General features: G+C 39.0%; 1 protein-coding gene across 2 annotated transcripts in view; it reads right to left on the reverse strand.

The window, feature by feature from the left end:
- Ghr (growth hormone receptor) overlaps positions 1 to 15,851 on the reverse strand; it is a 236,782-nt gene that overhangs the window by 206,686 nt on the left and 14,245 nt on the right. The window contains exon 1 of one of the 2 annotated variants that reach the window (XM_085676692.2): positions 668 to 686. The exons of the other annotated variant lie outside the window; for it this stretch is intronic. The gene's annotated coding sequence lies outside the window, so the exon portion shown is untranslated. Of the gene's footprint in view, positions 1 to 667; positions 687 to 15,851 lie in introns of those variants that run through there. 2 annotated transcript variants of the gene reach the window in all.

Consider the following 15,851-nt stretch of genomic DNA (forward strand, 5'->3'; position numbering starts at 1 on the left):
ACAAAATGAATACTTGTGTCATGGATCAAATATCCACAGGAACTTTCTAGAAAGAAGGGTTTTTTTTTATCATAAAAACTGGAGATTTCACCATTCTATTGAGTGATCAAGGTAGGTTTCCTTTAGCACCAGCACCCACATGGTCTGCCAGCCTGTGAGGAGAATCAGGGTTAAGGACTGTGACTCAACTCTGGTCCAAGGGGAAGTTTTCATGCAGCTGTAAGACGAGGCACTTAACCACGCTCTGCAAAGGCAAGAGGAGTGGGAAGGAGCAAGAGAAAGAAGCAAGCCGGCCCTTGTCCCCATCATATACCCCCATTTCCCCTTCCTTGGACACCTGCTCCAACGTGTGCTGAGGCACATACTGGATCGTCTGTTGAAGTGGAATGTGCTAGAAGTAAACATGTCTAAATGTGAATCTTCTTCACAGGGATGGAATAATTATGCTGTTGCTCCTACCCCAGAAGTTTTCTTTAAAATTCCCTCAGTGTGTATTCCACCTACCCCTACAGCATTTCCTATAGAAAATGCATAAGGACAGGAATAAGGAATGGTCTTCTTCCCTTTCTCTTTTCCCATTAAGCTATCAGTGCTAGCAGCTGTATCCTTTCCGGCAAAGACTGAGAAAATGCATTCTGTTAGCAGTAAATAATAAAACAGATAATACCTGTCTGGCTTTGATTTCTCCAAATCTCCCTTTTCCAGGACAAAAGAGCTTCTCCCTAGAAAAAAAAGTTAGCTGGAGCAACTTCTTAATTAATCCTAAAGTCATAATTACATATAAACACATTTTGAAATTCACCTTGCCTCACATTTGTAGGAACATTTTTAAAATATCCTTGAAATCATCACATTTAGCTGAAAGAGAACCATACTTTCTGCCCACACATACTCTCCTGGCTTTGTCAAGTTAATAGCAGACTCTGGGCCCATCTTCCCTGCCTGGGTTCTTGACTCAGAGGTTCTCTGCTTATCGGAGTATTTTTCATTCTATCATTCCCTGTATACTTGAGGAGCCTTACACTGTCCTTGGGTACCAGCAACCCTAGAACTTAACAGTCAGGATATCTTCTATTGTCTGTGAAGATAGACTAGGAGGTATGGATACTCAGAATTGTGCCCTTGGCACAATTATTATTTCTCACAAAGACAACCACTTCCTATATTTAATCTGTTATTTCTACTCAAAAGAACATATTCCAGCCCATCATTTGAGTTAATATAACCCATTCTTTTAGGATACTATGGTCGAGGCACCTCCAATGGGGGAAAAGTGTCTGACTCTTCCATTGTTTGTAGTGGAGGAGGGGAGGACAAAAGACAGTAATGATAGACCTTAGTGACTTCTTGCTCTCTAACAAAGGTGCCCATAATTTAGAACATTAAGTCTGCAAAGAACTCTAGAGACAGCCTAGTTCAAAATTTTTTGGCCACCTGTGTGCCTATAAACACTGACAACTCCTAAGGCTAGAACTTCCATGGCTCTGAGTCTCCTACTTTCCCTCTGCCTCACAGCCACTTTTCTCCTTTCTAGTTTTCTTTTGACTGAGTTCACTGTCTTTCCAGGCCTTGTGCAATCACATCCTTTCCATGTTTCAGAGCCATGTCACATGGGGAACCCATGGTTTGGATGGGAGCAGTTCCCTTGATAGCCCCACACTATAAATTCTCTAAACTTTTGAAAGGAGAGTCCTAAAATTTACAGCTCTAGCTTATAGAAAGAAGAAAAGGAGACTTCGATCAGAATAGGGTAAGAGAACTAAACTCTATCCGCATCCCAGCTCTGGCCTTGAGAGAAGTGCCTGTATGTCACAGATGTATAATCTACATGCAAAGTGCTGAGGAGCTCGAAGGGCCTAGCAGAAGCAGGCAACAGACCACAAAGGAAAGCAAACAAGAAGTCATAGGACCTCACATCTGATACAGGTTGGTTTTCCTTATTAGAAATGCTTGGTACCAGAAATGCTTCAGATTTTGTAATATTATATGCACATCTTGACACATTTTAGAAATAAGAATCAAATTAAGTGCAGAATGTTTTTGTTTTACTTCAATTTTTCATATAAAGTAAGGTGTGGAACTCTCCATCTGTGACAAAAATCTGTCACTACTCAAAAACTTTTGAATTTTGACATACTTCAGATTTTAGATATTTGGGTTACATATGTTCAAATTGTCTAGTTCTGACTGAGCCCAGTGGCCATGGGCACTTTGTATTATTCTTCTGTTTAAAAGAGTGAGTTAGGGTCTCTGATGATAGCTGAGCAAGGCACTGACCATATTTGTCCTTCCGGGTCTAGGATACCTCCCTCAAGATGACGGTTTTCTAGTTTCATTCATTTACCCAGGAATTTCAAATTTCATTTTTTTAATGGCTGAGTAATATTCCACTGTGTAAATGTACCTGGTGTAGGAGTTCTTTCTGTTTGTGTGCTGCTTTCATTGGTTAATGAAGAAAGAAACTGCCTTGGCATAGTTTAGGTAGGTGGAGAAAACAGAACTGAAGGCTGGGAGGAAGAAGGGCAGAGTGAGAGAAGCTATCTGCCTCAGATGGACGCTGGTTAGAATCTTCCCGGTAAGCCACTGCCACATGGCAATTTACAAATTAATAGAGATGGATTAAACTAATATGTAAGAGTTAGCTCATAAGAAGTTAGAGCTAATGGTCAAGCAGTGTTTTAATGAATACAGTTTCTGTGTGGCTATTTTGGGTGTAAGCTAGCTGGGCAGCCAGGACTAACAAGGGGCCTGCTCCTTGTAACATATACCACATCCTCTTTACTCATTTTTCTGTAGAGGGACATCTAGGCTGTTTCCAGTTTCTGGATATTACAAATAGAGCAGCAATGAACATGGTTGAGCAAGTGTCTCTGCGGTAGGATGAACCATCCTTTGGGTCTATGCTCAAGAGTGGTCTAGCTGGATCGTGAGGTCAATCTATTACCACCTTTTTGAGGAACCACCACTGATTTCCATAGTGACTGTACAAGCTTTGTGCTCAACAATAGATGAGTGTTCTCCTTACTCTCCATCATCACCAACATCAACTGCCACTTATTTTATTGACTGTAGCCACTTTCACTGGTATAAGATGAAAGATGAAATCTCAAAGTAGTTTTAATTTATATTCCATGGAGGCTAAGGATATTGAAGATTTAAGTGTTTCTCAGCCATTTGTGTTTTCTCTATTGAAAATTCTCTGTTTAGATCTGCCCTCCATTTTTAAATTGGGTTATTTGTTTTCTGGACCTGCAGGAGATGGGAACATATATACACAGAGAGAGAACATTTTACACAGAAAGAGACCTTGGAACACCCAGCTCCATCAAATCGCTCCCCTCAGAACTCAAGGAGGCAGAGGGGTATAAGAGCCAAAGGTGATAAAGGACAGTAGGAAAACAAAGTCCCTAATTCAGCAAGATCAGAGCTCAGATGAAATCACTAAGACTGAAGCAGTATGCACAGGGCCTGAAAAAGTCTGTACCTGCTCCTCTGCATATATATGATGGATCCCAGTTTAGTGTTTTTATGGGATTCCTCAGTGTGAAAGTGAGTGGGTCTGTGAGTCTTGTGTTTTCTCTTGGGCTCTTCTCCTATTTGTGTGTCTTGCCCAACTTCAATTTGAGAGTTTTTGTTCTATCTTCTTACATTTTATTTTGTTATATTTTTATTATTATTCCTTAGAAGCCTATTGTTTTCCAATGAGAGACAAAACGGGAATGGATCCAGATGGGAGGGGAGGTGGGAAAGAACTGGGAGGAGTAGAGGGAGGGAAAACCGTAATTAGGATATATTATATGAGGAAAAATATCTATTTTCAATAAAAGGCAAAGCAAATAAATAACAAAAAAAACAGTGAATTATCACTAAGTCATTTTCAAGGTATTTTCTGTTTTAAGAATTCTGATAATGCAATTTATAAATGATGGCTAAAGGGTGAAAGGCCTCCGCTGACATTTCCAGTCCAGCCATTCATTTCTCCTCTTTATTTTATATAGTCCAAAAAAGATGAATATTTATCTCCTTTGGAAATTTTCCAGGAAAGTCTCTGCCTCCCCTATTGTCCTTTCTACAAAAGTATTTAGCAATAACCTTCTTTCCAAGATTTAACTTACAGTCCATGTCTATGTTTATATTGCTGCTAATCATTTTAGGACTTAAATATCTAATTATAATATTCTACAACCTGCATATTTTGGCAATATAATTATATTTACAATGAGTGTACTCAAAGAGATGGGCAATAAAGCATAAAAATATTTTCCCTGATGTTATATCATTGAGCAAATTGCTAAGTTTATCTAGTCTGCTTCTCCCTCAGTACACATTTGGAGCAGACTTTGATTAATTTTCTACTAAGGAATATCTGCTTATTAAATTGTATCTCATTTATCAAGACTATTTGTCTTAGCAATTGCTAATGGGAAAGTAAACGAAGCACTATTACATAAATGCTTAGAGATATGACAGTAATCTTATTCTAAATTAAATAGCGAAAAGATTAAATAAATACTATAATTTTGCAGAAAATAGAACATGAACTTTAAACTCATAAGTCTTTCCCCTCATTTTGTGACTTACTCTTGAAATATTTACTATTGTTGACATATCAAATATTTTTTCATTTTTTTAATGGTTAAGTTAGATGATATGTGATTTCTCACTCAGCTCTTTAACTGCTACACTCATTCTAGCACATCATAGTTTTCTATTTCAGTAATATGTGAAAGTAACATACAACTGTGGAAGAGGAAGTAGTGGGGTCTCTGTGCTGTAGTGATGTATCTGGATGTGTGGGTATACTGCCATGTACATCTCTACATCTACTCTGTCTCTGTGTCTCTAAGTCTCCCTGTCTATCTCTATCTGCTTGTGTCTCTCTATCTCTCTGTCTCTCTCTGTCTCTGTCTCTCTCACATATACACAAGTTTTGTGTTTAAACATCTAAAGTAAAGACCTCCAGTCTCAGAATGATAGTAACTTAAAGATAAAGGGAGAAAGTTACCTTTAATAACGAGAGGATGTGGCTTGCAGATAAAACACCTGCCACACAACTGTGAAGACTGGAGTTTGGGTCTCACCACCCACATATAAAGTCTGGGCAAGCATGGTGTCCTACCTGTCATCCCAGCTTGTGAAGCTGAAGACAGAAAATTTCGAGAGTGAGCTGCCCAACTAGATTGCATGAATCAGCAAGTCTTGGTTTTAGTGAGGGGTCTCACTAAATACCTCAATATACAGGGTGGCAGGCCACTGAGGAAGGTTCTAGACATCAACCTATGGCCTCTACATTTGTACATGTACTCATACATATGTGACAAACATGCACACCACACACAAACATCACAAAAAAATAATGAGTGGATGCAACTTTCTTTTTTCAGTTTTTTTGTGTCTCTCAAAAGATGTTGGATAAACACAAAGCCATGTGGAAAAAGTGCATCAGAACCCATGTTATTCCAGTTATTCCCTGATTAATTATGAACTGTGACTATTTTCTTTTTATTTATTTTATTGAGCTCTACATTTTTCTCTGCTCTCCTCCCTGCCTCTTCCTTCCCCGCTTCAACCCTCCTCCAAGGTCCCAATGCTCCCAATTTACACAGGAGATCTTGTCTTTACTTTCTACTTCCCATGTAGATTAGGTCTATGCAAGTCTCTCTTAGTGTCCTCATTGCTAAGTTCTCTGGGATTGTGGTTTGTAAGCTGGCTTTCTTTGCTTTATGTTTTAAAACCACCTATGAGTGAGTACATGTGATAATTGTCTTTCTGTGTCTGGGTTACCTCACTCAAAATAATGTTTTCTGCTCCATTCATTTTTCTGTGAAATTCAAAATGCTGTGTAGTACTCCATTGTGTAAATGCACCACATTTTCCTTAACCATTTTTCGGTTGAGGAATTTTTTTTTTTTTTTTTGGATTTTCGAGACAGGGTTTCTTTGTAGCTTTTGGTGTCTGTCCTGGAACTAGCTCTTGTAGACCAGACTGGCTTCAAACTCACAGAGATCTGCTTGCCTCTGCCTCCTGAGTGCTGGGATTAAAGGCGTGTACCACCACCACCCGGTCTGTGACTATTTTCTTACTTGCAGGTACTCAATAAGAATTTTTTAATAACCTTCATTATAAAGCATTTGATTTCATCTAGATTACTACTCTATCAACTATTAGCTATTAGAAAACAGTCTTATTGTTTCGGGATTGATCAAGGGTATTCATGGACTTGATACCCTACACATCAGTGGTTCTCAGCTTGTGGATCACAACCCCGTGTGGGTCGAATCATTCTTTCACAAATGTCACCTAAGACCACTGAAAATAGCTGATATTTACATTACGATTCATAATAGTAGCAAAATTGCAGTTATAAAGCAGGAATGAAATAATTTTATCTCTGAGGTCAACACAACATGAAGAATTGTATTAAAGGGTATCAGCGTTAGAAAAGTTGAGAACCATCACTATAGATAAAACAGTAATATTAACAAAGTCGCCACAACCATGTCATAAACCTATTTAACTAAAAGGTAAACCCTTTATCAAGAGGAACATGACCCTCTCCAAATCAAATATACCTGTCTGTTTGTATGTACGTATGTTCTGAAGCTTGAAAAGTCCCAAGTCCAGGACAAGTGTATTGGGTGATTGAGTTCTTGTGTAGGATTCTCTTCTGCATTGGAAGCTCAATGCTTGGAAGGAGAGCTGCCCCTTCCTCATGCGGGTAGTGATAGGATTAGAACTCAGCGTAATCACCCCATCAACCTTCATCACATCACTTCATGAATTTGGGGTTTCAAGAGGGAGGATGCAGACATTTCGTTCACAGTTTATGGCTATAAAATACTGAGAGTCAAGACTGAGAGTCAAGTCGAAGCTGTACTTGTTTCTAATATATTCCCTGCCATGATGGTGCGTACCACTTTTCCAGTTTCAGAAGAAGACCAACATTGTCATGCTAACAAATGGAAATGCCGTTCAAGTCTGCTGCCCACTTAGCAGACAGGGACATAAGCACTTATCACACCCTGCGAGTAGCATACTTGTCCATTTTTCAGGTTCTTTACCGAACCATATTTGCCTCATTTACAGCCTCAGCATATGGACCTGATAGAAAGTCCTCCCAATTATAGTACAGCATCCTGTTTGTGTCTTGTATCAGGTAGCAGATTTTAATATAATTCTATAACTAAAACTAAGACATTTGCTATTTAAAGCTGAACTATAAACATGGAGGTGGTTGACTAGTATCTGGACGCTGCTAAAAGACTAGTCCATTTGTCCCTAGAGTCAGATGCTTGATACGAATTGTATAAAGTCATGAAGTTAGCATCGTATCTGTTTTAAGTATATGTTATTGTGAAGGCTGCAATTAAACCCTCTTATTAAAGCAGATACTTTTATTAATTGATTTCAAACATAAAGGTGCTAAAACTTGTGTAAGTGACCTTTAAACTACTCAAAATTATTTTGAAAATAATACAAAATTTAAAATAAATTATTAAAATATAGAGACATTCTTATGTTTATAAAATACATAATATGTGTTATATTTTATAACTGTGTAAAATGCTAATACTAGAAAGAAGTCCTTCCTAATTTTCTGTTTAAAAAATTTTTGTTTGAACTAGATAATATAGACTTCAGAGTATTAACCCTCCACTATCTTCGTAAGTTTAAGTGTTGATGAAGATTAGGAGTTACAGTCTCATCTAAGACTTTAAAAATAGTGTTTTCATATGCACCAAACAGGATTTTTTTGAGAAAGCTGTTTTAAAATAAATATTTATTTTGTCCCACAATATGAAAGACGAGTGAGTGTCTTGGGTAGCTGATGTATTTAGTGGAGAAGATTATGCCCACTGTTCCCTTTGTTGCTGTTGCCAATGATGAATTTGCTATAGGAATTAAATTTAGACTAGTCACAGTAAGAACACATCCCCTACATATATTCATGTGTACATAAATGTAAGTTTATAAAACACACACACACAACCAAGGACTAGGACCTGAGAAAAGTATGCATCCCTTTTCAATTTTGTACTTTATAAATGAAACTATTTTTGCTATAAAATGAATACACAGTTAAGACAAACATGCTTTCCTGCCCCCACAACAATGAATAAAATCCTCAACAAGCAAGTCATTTAGAAGACAGGAGAGGAGACATACCCCCTTATGTACCCAACAAATCTTTTACTCAGAAGTCATTATGAGCTATGCAATAGGAACATTTTGTCCCACGTCTTGCAGAGGTTGAGGACACACATTAGTGATTGTCAGCAGCTAAGAACAGATTGGCTTCAAGAGAAATTAACCCCCCACTTTGTTATTTAATTATGCATTTATTTCTCACACTAAAAAGGGTTTGGTAGAAGTTAACTTACTAGAACATAGAAGGCAACTTTGTTGGGAACCAGTGGGATAAATGAAATATATTTTCAGCATACCTTTTTAAGAGAAAAAAAAGAGAGACGTATTATCAACATGGGAAAAATTAAAAAAAAACACCTTATGATTACTATGTACTCAGTGTTATGGTTTCTATCTGAAAATTTCTCCATGGGTTCATGTTTTGAACAATTACTTGCTCTCCAGCTTGTGACACAGTTTTAAAAGCTTTTGAGTGTTGGGGAGGTGGAGTCTGGCTGGCAGGATAGCTCACTAGGAGAAGGGTCTGGGAGGTTTGTACCCGATCCTGGTTCTAACCTATTTACTGGCTTCCTAGTCAGCTGCATCTTCTGCCATGTGCTCCTGCTGTGATGAATGCCATCATGTTTTACCTCCTATGATAAAGGGCAACCCTATAAACCCGTGAGTCAAATAAACACATCCCACCACAAGTCATCTCTGCCAGGCAATTTGTTCACAGCAACATGAAAGGTTAAGCAATACATCCCCTTAAACGCCACTGGATAGCTGACTATAACACACCCATTTGTCTCTTCCACTCAGGCACTAGGTAGACGGACAGGCAGGATGAAAGTCACAGGAAACTGAAGGAGGGGAGAGCCTGAGTCATCCTGCAGCAGATAAGGGGGGGAGGGTGTGAAAGCTCTAATAATCTTTTGTCTTTGAGGGTAAGGCAATCACTTCCCAATTAATGATTCAGCTTCCAAACAGGAAAGGATGGAAACGCACATCTGTGGGGAAGCCTCATTAAGCATCATCCTCCGAAAGGAATGAGATGCTCTTCCAGCCGCTCGCTCTCAGCCATAAGCACCTGTCCTTCACACAGGCACACGTGAAGCTTTGCTGTTAACAAGCTGTCAGTCGCTTTCCACTGGGCCCTGGGGTTTTTCCACTGTTGAAGACTAATTTCCCATTGATTTCATATAACAATTAGCAGGTACTGATGGTTATTGCTCATTTCTCATCCTTTTATCTTTCTGGCTTTGGAGACAACTCAAATAATTTGAGTCTTGTTCATCGGTTTCATTTTGGAAATGATAATGTCTTCAGGGACCAGGAAGGTGATGTCAGAGTGCAAAGAAGACTGGGTAGATGCTGATTCATCACAATAACGCCTCACCACTCAAGAACATTTCTAATTTTCACCTAATCATTAATGTTTTCAAGCGAGGCAAAATGTGTGTGTGTGTGTGTGTGTGTGTGTGTCCAGTGAGCTTAAAAATATTTCAATGTCATACCTAAGTAAAGAGAAAACCGTGCTGTAGGTTTCAGTAGAAAGCTCCAACCTTACAATAAATAGCAGCATTGTTTATAATGGCCAGAACCTGAAAACAACCTAGATGCCCCTCAGCTGAAGAATGGATAAAGAAAGTGTGGCACATCTACACATTAGCATACTACTCAGCGGTAAAAAAAAAAACAAAAAACAAACAAACAAAACCCGACATCTTGAATTTTGCATGCAAATGGATGGAATTAGAAAACACTATCCTGAGTGAGGTAACCCAGACCCCCCCTCAAAATGAATATGGAATGTACTCACTCATAAGTGGATACTAACCATAAATAAAGGACATTGAGCCTATAGTTCATGATCCTAAGTAATAAGGTGAACCCCCCGAAAAACATATATAGACCCACCTGGAAATTGGAAACAGATAAGATCATCTGACAAAATTTGGGAGCATGGGGGTGGGGGAAGGGTAGAAAGAATGGGAGAAGGAGAGGGTTGAGGAGAATTTGAGGGAATGGGATAGTCAAGATGGAGGAAGGACAGATATGAGAGCAAGGAAAGAGATATCTTGATTGAGGGAGCCATTATGGGGTTAACAAGAAACCTGGCTCTAGAAAAATTCCCAGGAATCCACAATGATGACCCCAGCTAAGACCCTAAGCAATGGAGGAGAGGGTACCTGAACTGGCCTTGCCCTGTAGTCAGACTGATGATTATCTTAAATATCACCATAGAACCTTCATCCAGCAACTGATGAAAACAGAGACAAAGACCCACATCGGAGCACTTGACTGAGCTCCCAAAGTCCAGTTGAAGAGTGGAAGGGGTGAGAATATGAGCAAGGAATTCAAGACCATGAGAGGCTCATCCACTGAGACAGTTTGCCTGAGCTCACCAACTCCATGAACGAGCATGGGATCAAACTAGTCCCTTTGATTGTGGTTGATAGTTGGGGTAGACTAAGGGGCCACTGACAGTGGCACTGGGATTTGTCCCTACTGCATGTAATGGCTTTTTGGGATCCTATTCTCTTTGGATGTATACCTTGTTCAATCTAGATGTAGTAGGGAGGGCCTTGGGCTTTCCACAGGGCAGAGTGCCCTTCCCTAACTTAGGAATGGAGGGGGTGGGGAGAGAGGGTGTGTGGAGGGAGAAGGAGAGGAGTGGGAGCAGGGGAGGGAATGGGAATTTGGACTGGTACTTTTTTTTAAAGTAATAAAATAAAATAATAATAATAAAAGGAAAGCTCTGATCTTCTCCAGTCATTTTTAACTCTGAATTAATAAAGAATAATCACCTGGGAGTTTAGAAATCATCCCTACCAGATTCCTTCCTCCAACATAAATTCTGATTAATTTGCTCAAGGATCTGATTTAAATGTGCAGAGAGATTTAAAGGCCATTAATCTGGTCTACTTTGTCAACACTACAGATAAGGAAATGGTGGCCCAGAGATTGTAGTCACCCACTGTATCGGGGGAAAATGTGTAGATGGAAATCTGACCTCTTTCCTCTTGGTGTTGTTAAGAACTGTGGTATGTGTGCGACCCTTTACCAATTAACTGGAAGTGGGCCTTCAAAAGTACATAGACTATCAAATATTTTTCCTGGAAAAAGTGTCCATTTTTTTTCTTAATTGAGTGACTTTCATGTAACCTGACATTAGGCTGTGACCTCCACAGGCACAGAAATGATTGGACCCACAGAATTATTCATGCCATGACTTCAAGAAATATTCGCTTGGTTAATGGGCAACTACTTACAAGTTTTTCCAAGTTCTATTTCACTATATATTAGAAAGAAGTTTCTATAAAGTTAAAAAAAACCAACCACATTAACAGACCTTCAGTGAATAGATCCAAGTCAGTGGAAATGAGTAATGACATCTCCACTGCCTAATGGGAAGGACCACTGAGATTACTGTGAAGAGACAGCCCATAAATTGCAAAAGAAAAAATAACAAAACTTGCTGTTCTCAAGAACAAATTTCACTAAGTTTTAGGCTTCCCTTTCCTAGCAACAACACAAAAAGGAAAAGGCAATTCACGTCGTGTTAATACCATTACTGTCAGTAACTTGAAGTATTTATTTTCCTGGGTGCTGAGCCCTTGCCAATAATAACAGCCATAGCATAAATGTTCTGTCTGATTCCTTGACTAAACATGACACAGAGTTGCTGCATTGCCTTGTCCCTTTGACTTGACACATTCCTGTTCTCTCGTCACATGCAGACTGCCCTCGTCTAGCGACTACAGCAATGTATGTGCATCTCAGAGAACTTTGTGAGAAGCACCAGGCTTTCTTTCGTGCTGTGAAGGTGTTGGCAAGATCCTACTCACTATGGAAGATTAAGACATGTTAAATGGGATACATTTATCAAACTTCTTCCTTCATGGGTCAAGCATTTATTAAGAAGAGGAGGTGGAAAGATCATAAGAGCCATGACTCTGAGGAAATAGCATCTTTAGGACACAACAGGGCTGATGCCCTGTTGAACTCACATGACTCCTCAGGGCCTGGACAAGTTTAATTGGGACAGAATCTCAGCATGGAGCAAGGGGGAGTGGATGCAAAGTCCCACCCCTAACTAAAAAGGTATTTGTAATTGGTAACTGCTGGGGGAGGGAAAATACATTTTATCTAATGGAGTGACCTACTCAGGGTCACTCAGTGACCGACTCAGGGTCACTCCATTGGAGAAAATGTATTTTTCTTCTTCCAGCAGTTTCCAGGACAAGTCCCAGGCCAAGGACAAAACAAAATTAACTCCATAATTTTTTTTGTAAGCTTTGCTTCTTTGTTTTGTTTGAGTATTTCTTTGGCTTTGGGGGTTTGTAAGATTTGTGTTGTTTTTGGTTTTAGTTTTGTTTTCTTTTTTTCCTGAAATAGTGAGAAAGAACATGAAGTTCGGTTGGGGGGTGGAAGGAGGGAGTCTGGGAACACTTGAGAGATGGGAGCAAATACAATCCTAACATAGTACATAAAAATTTAATAAAACTAATATATTAAATAACAAGTTATTGTTCATTTGGTTTATTCAGAATACAGCTTTATCCTGTCAATCAGTGAAAATGAAATATTGCTTTTTTTTTACAATACAAGTTCTTTCTAAAATACAAAATATGATCAGGTCACTTGCCCATGTAAAGCATTCTGGGCACAGGTTTCTGCTGATCCCTAAATAGATCAAATTCCTGAATAGAGCATATGACCTCTGCCTACTTTTCTCACCTAGTTTTTTTCACCTGTTCTCGGACATTCTCTAGTCCAGCCATCTCAATACATGCCATTTCTCTAACTCATAATCCTCTTGCATTTCTCTGCGATTTTAAAAATTGTAATAGCCCTCTTCTATGACTGATGACCCATCACGGAGCTTCTGGATTCAATCAGGTGTGTCATTACATAACTATAATCCCAGCCCTGGGAAGATCGAGGCATGAGAATCATGTGCTCATGTCCAGCATAGACTACATAGGGAGATTCTTCCCCGAGGAAAGGAAATAATCAGCTACAATAACAAACTGTCAAGAAGCAGTCCACAAGTCCTTTCTGCAGGAACACTCCTCAGGTCGCTGCCAGTCTTTGGGATGTGGTGACTCTTCACTGCCTCCTACACTCTCTGACCTCCCATTGGGTTACACAACGAGTGTGGTTATACAACAGAGTCCATGTCAGGTCGTCATCAGATCCCTAGTGCAGAGCCCACACTAGACCCTCAGTGTGGACCATGTAGAGTTCAAACAACTGCTGCTTCTTCTCCTACAGAAGAGGACAAAGATGGGTTTTCTGAGCAGTTCCAAGTCCCATGGCAACTTTCACTTCTATCTATGAAGACCATGTTCATATTTCCAACTGTTTTGCTTCTTAATATCTGACAGTCACTTCACATTGAAGAATCTCTCTCATCTCCCTAAAGAAATAGGGACTGTGAAGTTTTTAAATACAAGAGACCATCAGCCAGAGGTAAGAAATGAAAACATTTTTTTTTAAAAAAAAACCCAGCCACAAAAATATTCACTTCCTTTGTCATAATACACTGAGTTTGTCAGACACTATATTCTGGATCTACCATGTGACATATAAGTACACGGTGACTGAATTGATGTGCCTTTTCTCAACCAGAGGACACTACTGAAGACAGCCTTCATGTTTACAGCTGTGAATTAAGTAAAAATAAATAAATAATACTTTCATGGAAGTTCACAGCAAAGAATGAAGCCTCGGAAAAGCACAACCAGGACAAGTTTTAAATGAAAACATCAACAACAATGACAAGATACAAAACCATCAGGACTAGACTATCACATCCTTTTCCCAGCAAAACACGTTCCTACAAACAGCTAAAGATGCTCTCAGGAAGGGATATTTTCTATTAGCGTCATCACTGATATTTGAGACTTGGATGATGACACAACTCCATTGATGAATATGACTCTTGTTGACTTGAAGAGACACCAGATTCCTTAAAATGTGCATTTGCAATATTGGTGCATGCTGCCTTTGGAAAGATGCACCATCAGCTTTCATCAGGCCAAATCTCCCTCAGTCTGAAAGCATCCAAAAAAAATTGAGTCTAACATATAACAAATCATCAATTCCCAAATTACTGAAAATCTACTGTGTGTCCAATGTCTCGGACATGACTCAGTACTGTAGTAGGTATGCAAACACAAAACAAAACAACTCAAAACAAAACACCTATATAGTTATCTGACAAAATAAAATAAATCCCAAAAATGCTTCACCCATTAGAGCCCCATTGATCTTAAACTGTGCTTTCTCTGCTAGTGTTTACGGATGGCTTATTCTTTGTAGCGAGCAGGAGAGGCTCAGGCATAGATTCTGAATTCGAGTCACAAATGGTAAAACGATAAACATGGTAAAACATGTGAGAAAGTTTAAGAGTCTTAATTGATGTGAAACGGGAAAGGAAAGAAGGCACTTTTATACACGTACAAAGAAGAAAGGGGGGCAGCGGGACCAGAGCCTACTCTGTGGTATCTGGCTTTTACATTTCAGTCAGAACAGACCATGAAAATGGTAGAGGGAAAACATGAGCAAAGTTTGTTTAGTAGGAACTAATAAATGGACTGTTGTGAGAACAAAGATAGAAAGATGGGTTAGGCTAGTATCATACGGTTTTGAATATCAGCCTCGGGAGCCTAAAAATAAATCTGTATATAAGAAGATGATTTTCAAGGTATTGATCAAAGATTTGTGATTAGTTGGTGGTGATGAGGTGAAGCTAAAAGGAGATAAATAAAAGCTGCGGAAGCTGCTTCTTCTTCAACACAGGTTGGTGAGCTGGAAACAGTAGTGAGCCTTCTGGTTAATGTTCAAGTTGCAGGGATTCTCTTACCTGTTGTTATTTTTTTGCTATACAAAGTACACCATTACAAAATCTCTTGTCACTGTGTCTTCTATGTGCATAGAACCATTATAGATATGTATAAGTACATACACATAAATAGGTGTTTGCGTGTATGTATGTGTATGTTAACCACCAAAGAAAAGGAAGTTTTATACACCGTATAACAGCTGGCATGTATCACGTTGTCAGGTGTGATGAATTAGAATATTTTCATTGCTGGGGAATCCAAAGAAGGCCATGCTGAATCTCTCCTTGGTGTTAATTTATGTCTACTTGGCTGGACCATAATGAACTTTTACGTGATCAAATACCACTCTAAATGTTGACCCGGGGATATTTAGGTGCGATCATGATCATTTTGACTTTCTTGGCTGTTCTGTTTTCAGCTTTGCAAACAGTTTCTAGTAGACCTTGAATGTTTTCGATTCTAAAATGTGTGGGTGTCTTTCTGAATTCTATTCCACTCTGTCCAGGATGCTATCCTTCGTGTTTATGATCCTTTACATCTCAATCACCCCTCCTTTGGAAGGCTTTTCTTGGCCAGTAAACCTCAACCTGGATCAGGTTTTTTCAAATCCCTTACAACAGCTTTTCATTATTCTTGGTTAGTATCTTTCTGCATTCTAGATTATGAAATATTTTGGGACAGAGACTGCTTGTTATAGTATTCCAACATGTAATCAGTCTGCTGTGCTGAAGAAGTCCAAATGTTTAATAAATAGTTGCCAAGTTAATGGATGTGTTTGTGAGTTAATAAATAAATGAGATAATAAGTGTCAAGGATGAATATCACACTCAGAAGATCAGTGTTTGTCTCTTCCATCCCCTAAAATACACC

This window comes from Myodes glareolus, chromosome 15 (assembly GCF_982192425.1).
Source record: "Myodes glareolus chromosome 15, mMyoGla1.1, whole genome shotgun sequence".
NCBI lineage: Eukaryota > Metazoa > Chordata > Mammalia > Rodentia > Cricetidae > Myodes > Myodes glareolus.